This window comes from Camelus dromedarius, chromosome 14 (genome assembly GCF_036321535.1).
Source record: "Camelus dromedarius isolate mCamDro1 chromosome 14, mCamDro1.pat, whole genome shotgun sequence".
Lineage (NCBI taxonomy): Eukaryota > Metazoa > Chordata > Mammalia > Artiodactyla > Camelidae > Camelus > Camelus dromedarius.
The window spans coordinates 68,854,748-68,860,791 of NC_087449.1; the positions used below are offsets into that span (position 1 = coordinate 68,854,748).

The following is a 6,044-nucleotide window of genomic DNA, read 5'->3' on the forward strand; positions in this document are numbered from 1 at the left end:
TGGGTCAGGTAAGGATCTTGAGGTGGGGGTTATCCTGGTTGCCTGTGCGGATGAAGGCTGTCCCCTGTGGGGGAGGGTACAGCTCCGGGGTAGAGTGCTTGCTTAGCATGCACGAGGTCCTGGGTTCCACCCCCAGTGCCTCCACCAAAAAATAGATAAATAAATAAACTCAATTCCCTAAATAAATAAATAAATAAATAAATAAATAAATAAATAAATAAATAAATAACAAAGAACATCTCCTGCCCTGTCAGCAAACAAAGGATATCGAGGCATCAAGCCAGCGGCCACTGCAGCCGCCCCGACTGCACCCAGAGGGGGCTCGGGACGGAGGAAAGCAGGAGTGCTGGCCCTGCACAGCGAGGTGCGCGTCAGAGGGGTGACTTCCAGAAGCCCAGGCTCCTGCATCTTTCCCCACACAGAAAAGCACTAAATTCCTTAATTTGAGGCGTCTGGTTTTCTTTAATTAACAGCCGTCTTTTGATGTTGCGACTACCTGGTCTTGGCAGTAAAACTCCTGTGTGTCCTGGCTCCTCTGTGGCAGTCTCCCGGAGCGATCAATCTGAGAGGCCACCTCCCAGGCTCGAGTCCTCAGAAAGTCCACCAAAGAAGATACAGTGCTCAGCTTCTAGGTTGGACATTATTTTCCGTCAACACCTGGGTGGCCCGATGTCATCACAGAAGCCTTGTAAGAGAGGCAGCGGGGGTGGCAGTCGGAGGGAGAGGCTGTGCCTTGGGCTTCGCAGATGGAGGAAGGGCCGCAAGCCAAGGACCGCGGGAGCCTCTAGAAGCTGGAAAAAGCAAAGAAGTGGATTCTGCCTGGAGCCTCCAGAAGGAACCATCCTGAAGGCCCACTGTGGCGGCCTGGCCGCCAGATGGTGAAAGAACAGCGTTGTGGGGGGCGAGGTGGGAGGGTGTTACAGCCACGACAGGAACCTAACACCATGAGCATCCCTTTTCCAAATTTCCCCCCCAAACTCTTGGTCAACACCGGGCCCCTGGGTTCTCCGGACACCGGCTTCAGATTTGCCTCTGGTGGCTTCCCGGCCCCATGACCTCAGGCAGGTGCCTGGTTCTTGGCTCTGATGTTGGGCCGTCAGTGTGTCCGGACAGCAGGGCATGGACTGGGGCAGCTGTGCACCCGCAGCCCTGCCTCCCGGGCCACACACGCTGCATTTGGAGAGTGCTGGCCACAGCGCCTGGCCCAGCAGACCTGCCTTCAGTGACCACTGCCGTCTATCTGAGACTGCGCCTCCAGGAAGGATGACGCAAGTCACGCCCACGGCCCAGGGAGGGATAATTAAGGCTGAAGTTAGCCGGCTCGGGCTGGGTGAAGGGAGGGCTCAGGCCGACCAAGTCCCACACAGGGCTTTGCGACCCCAGGTCTAGGACGATGACCTTGGAGGCCAGACAGAGGGTGGGAACATTTCCCACCCCCTCCCAACCCCCGAACCTGCCTCAGAGAGAGAACCATGCTCCCCTGAACACTTGACTCATGTATCCAAACTTCTGAGCCCCAAGGAGCATGAGGAACAGACTGGGCCCCTGCCCTCCAGAAGCCTGGGGTCTGGACAGACACAAAGGGCTGAGCAGGGGACTGAGGTCCGTGGAGCAGCCCCAACCCAAGGGCGGGAGGGCTCCCCGGAGGACAGTGGGCCGGGCTCTGTGTGAACCGCATCTTCTGGGCACACAGCACCTGGTTACAAACTGGTCGGGGTGGTTTCAGCCAGGAAAGGTGTCTGTCATCTGGCTGTAGACAGACGTGTCCACAGCTCACTGTAATTCAGAAATCTGTGGGAGGTGGGGAGGACCACCCAGGCCAGGGGGGCTGCCGGGAGGAAGCGGACCCAGGGGCTGTTGAAGAAACAAACCAGTTGGGAGGCTGATTCTCCGAAGGGCCAGGAGGGACAGGGAGTTGCCGGTGACTGGGCAGCCCTGAGGACAGGGGGCCATCTGCCAAGACGAGGGTGCAGCCAGGGTGGGGCTGGGGCTGACATAGGGCGTGAGCCGGGTTGCAGCTGCAGCCTGTGAGGCCCAGCAGAACCCCTGCACGGAGGCGCAGGCAGCTCAGGAGGCCACGAACAGTCAGAGTAAGACAGGCCAAGAGGTCTCTCTGAAGAGCAGAGCCTTCCTCCCACCAGCGGGAAGCTCCCTCCCCGTCCCTGCTCTTCTCTGCCTGCTGACAGCCGGGGACGCCACCTGTCATTCCCCTCACCCACAGTGACAGGGCAGCGCCAGCCCCAGAGGCGCTACTGAAGCAATCAATCGTCCGGAGGATGGGGGGGCTCTGCCCCCAGGGGTGGGCTGCAGGCACGCTGAGAGCCGTGGCCAGGCAGTGAGGGGGGCCCCCTTCGGGGGAGACATCTGAGGGCAGGGCACCGCACCCGGCCCCTCGCAGTGGCCCTGAGGTCAGTGTCTCCAGAAAAACCCTCAGGACAGCGAACTTCAAAAAGGACGAAATCCGGCAGCCCGTCTGTGGCTCAGCTGGCAGCTGGCAGAGTGTCTGTAACAATTTCAAACTTCTGCTTAATCCCTCCAACTCTGGGTGTCTTACATAATCTGTTCGTCCGTCGCTGGGGAAACCCGCAGTGCGCTGGGCAAGCCTGTCCCCGCACGACCCAGCCTGCAGGACCACAGGACCGCAGGACGGGGCTCCCCTCCTCCCGGCCAGCAGGCTGCTCCAGACACACTTCCCGCAACTCAGCCCCGGGCCCCGGGCAGATGGGTTTCTGGACACCGCCTGGTGCCAAGTGACGGACGAGGCTGGCTCCTCTGACACCCTGTAAGAAGCTGGGTGCCAGTGGTGCCATCCCTCCCCGGGACACCCCCCTGAAGGCTCCGGGCCTGTCTGTCTCTGTCTATCTGTCTGTCTCTGTCTGTTTCTCATTCCTCCAGCCAAGCCCACCTCCCTACCCACACTGTGTGACGTCACGGGATTCCCAGCCTGTCACGAGGAGAGTGAGGACCCGGGGAGGGGCCCCTGGCGTGACTCTGGAGTCCTGAACCATCTCCAGATTGTGACCCTGAGAAGATGCAGGAAGGCCAGTGGTCCAAGGAGCGGAGCCAGCACCGAGCACCAGGGCCTGAACCCAGGCTGGCGGCTGGGTGGCCTGGGCACGCTGCTCCTCCCTCTTTCGGGGGCCCCACTTGTCTCAGCTGTAAACTGGGGCGACGGCGGCACGTCTTGCCTCCCAGACACTTTCCCGAGGCCCAGTGGGCAGAGTGAACACTGTTGCTAGTGGTGCTGGTAGGGAGACTGAGCCTGGAGCGGCTGGCTGGCTTGTCCCAGGTCCTCAGCTAGGAGCAGCAGAAACAGGACCATGCTGCCTTTCAGAACAGCAGTCCAGATCCCAGTGTGGGCAGGGCTGTTTCCTGCTGGACGCTCTCTCCCAGCTCCTGGTGGTTGCAGGTCATCCTTGGGGGGTCCCTGGACTTCTAGAAGCATCACCCTGATCTCTGCCTCCGTGGTCACATGGCCCTCTGCCCCGTGTGTGCACCTGTGAGGTCCCTTTACAAGGCACGCTGCTTCCCAGGCGCCTGCGTCCACAAGGACACCCATCATCAGACAAGAGCCCACCCCAACCCAGGATGGCCTCCTCTTAACCGGGCGACAGCCACCAAAGCCCTATTTCCAAATAAGGTCACCATCACAGACACCAGGGTTCGAACCTGACATGTTTGGGGAGACCCACGATTCAACCCACTACACCTGTGAGTATCAAAAGAAAGTGACACCAGACATTACCAGCTGCCTCGCCAAGGGGACCACATCCAAGTCGGATTGAGCCTCTGGTTTCTGCTGCGCCTCGCCAGGAAGTCCCGGTGACAGCGGAACATGGTGACCGGTGCCAGCAGGATGCAGTCAGCAAGCCCACAGTCCAGTGGCCCGGGCCCTGCGGCAGATACATGCAGGGGAAAGCAGGGGTACAGGTGGAGTCTGTCCACCGAAAGAAACTTAAATATTTATCAGGTTTAACAGAATGGATAAGACGAAACCAAGTTCCACTTCCTGATGGGGGTGGGGGTGGCGGCGGCAGGGGCGTCTGCCTTATAACAATGCGTTAAACTAAACATGTCTCTATGGTTTTCCACACACAGGCTTTATTTTACAATGAAAAGGTTTTAAAAGTTAACTACTGAAGGGAGACGGTATAGCTCTAAAGGTAGAGCTCACGCTTAGCACGCACGAGGTCCTCGGTTCAATCCCTGGTACCTTTGTAAAAAAAAGTAGTCTGCATAGTGAATAGAAATGAAAATACTTAAAAAAAAAAACTGATTTAAAAATGGGCAAAAGACCTGAACAGACACTAAAAAATAAAAGTTTAACTACTATAATTGTCATTAAAATGATCATCATTTTCATCAGCATCCTTATGTCTAAGGAGTTCCCTGTGTCCAGGACTGTGCCGTGTGCTGAGCACTCAGTGAGGAGTGAATGGGACTTGCTCCCTGCACTCGTGAGACTTACCAGCGGGGCAGGCAGGCGGCGGGCGGGTGGAAACCTGCGCACACAGTAAGCACACAGTCACTGTGTTGTTCCAGCAGACACTGCACGAGGTGACGAGGACCAGAATCTGGGGGTGGGGGGCATGTAAAGCCTCAGGAAAGATGGGTTTGAACCAACGGACATTCCCATCCACTGTCTTCAGAGTGGAGAGAAGAGAAGGCGTTTCGTGTCAGTGGAAGGGTGGAGACCAGGCACTAGGAATAATAAAAAGTAGTGAGAACACTGAAAGCCAGACTTCAGTGTCCAATTACCACGGCCCGTTCTCTGTACCAAGAGCCTCGCATGGATTTCGCATTTAGTTTTCATGACAATCCTCGTTACACACGTGAAAAAAAAAACAGAAAGACTTGCTAGTGGGGAGGGTATAGCGCAGCAGTAGAGCACGTGCTGAGCACGCACTGGGTCCTGGGTTCCATCCCCAGTCCCTCCATTAAAAAATAAATAAATAAGTAAACCTAAAACCTAAAAACCAAAAAATAAAATAGTTGCTTAAACAAAACTATAATTTTAAAAAATATTTTTTAAAAAAAGAATTGCCAGCTGGTGCTGAGAAATGTTTCTTAATTGATGTATGATTTGCTTATCCCCCAAATGCACAGTTCTGAAGTGCTCCTTTCTAAGAGTTTTGGCAATTGTACACACGCTTGTAATCACCTCCAAACAGGAGCTGTACTCTCGGATTGGAAGAATTAATGTTATTAAAATGGCCACACCTCCCAAAGCAATCTACAGATTTAACGTGATCCCTATCAAATTATCTAGGACACTTTCCATAGAACTAAAACAAAGAATCCTAAAATTTATATGGAATCACAAAATACCCAGAACTGCCCAAGCAATCCTGAGGGAAAAGAACAAAGCTGGAGGAATAACCCTCCCACACTTCAGACAACACTACACAGCCGCGGTCATCAAGACAGCGTGGTCCTGGCACAAACACAGACACACAGATCAACAGAATAGAGAGCCCAGAAATAGACCGACACACCTACAGTCAACTAGCCTCTGACAAAGGAGCAAAGGGTGCACAGTGGAGAAAAGACAGTCTCTTCGGCAAGTGGTGTTGGGCAAACTGGACAGCAGCATGTAAGTCAGCGACGTTAGATCACTCCTCGCACCACACACACACACAAGCTCAAAATGGCTTAAAGAATTAAACATAGGATATGACACCATAAAATGCCTAGAAGAGAACATAAGCAAAGCATTCTCTGATGTAAATCATATCAATGTTCCCGTAGGTCAGTCTCCCAAGGCAATAGAAATGAAAGCAAAAATAAACAATTGGGACCTAATCAAACTTATAAGCATTTGCCCAGAAAGAAAACCATACAGAAAATGAAAAGACAACCTGCAGGATGGGAGAAGATATTTACAAATGATGCAACCGACAAGGGCTTAATTTCCAGAATATACAAACAGCTCATAGAGCTCCATTTCAAACATAAACAAAGTCCAAAAATGGGCAGATGTAAATAGACATTTCTCCAAAGAAGACATACAGATGGCCAACAGGCATGTGAAAAGGCTCAACGTC

The 6,044-nt window shown here is 54.1% G+C and overlaps 1 long non-coding RNA gene across 1 annotated transcript; it reads right to left on the minus strand.

The window, feature by feature from the left end:
- Positions 1-433: 433 nt before the first annotated feature.
- LOC135322840 (uncharacterized) lies at positions 434-4,763 on the minus strand. Its single transcript, XR_010383743.1, has 3 exons — positions 4,469-4,763; positions 3,746-3,893; positions 434-791 (listed from the first exon to the last, which is right to left on the minus strand). It is a non-coding gene; the product is annotated as an uncharacterized LOC135322840 (long non-coding RNA).
- Positions 4,764-6,044: the final 1,281 nt, after the last annotated feature.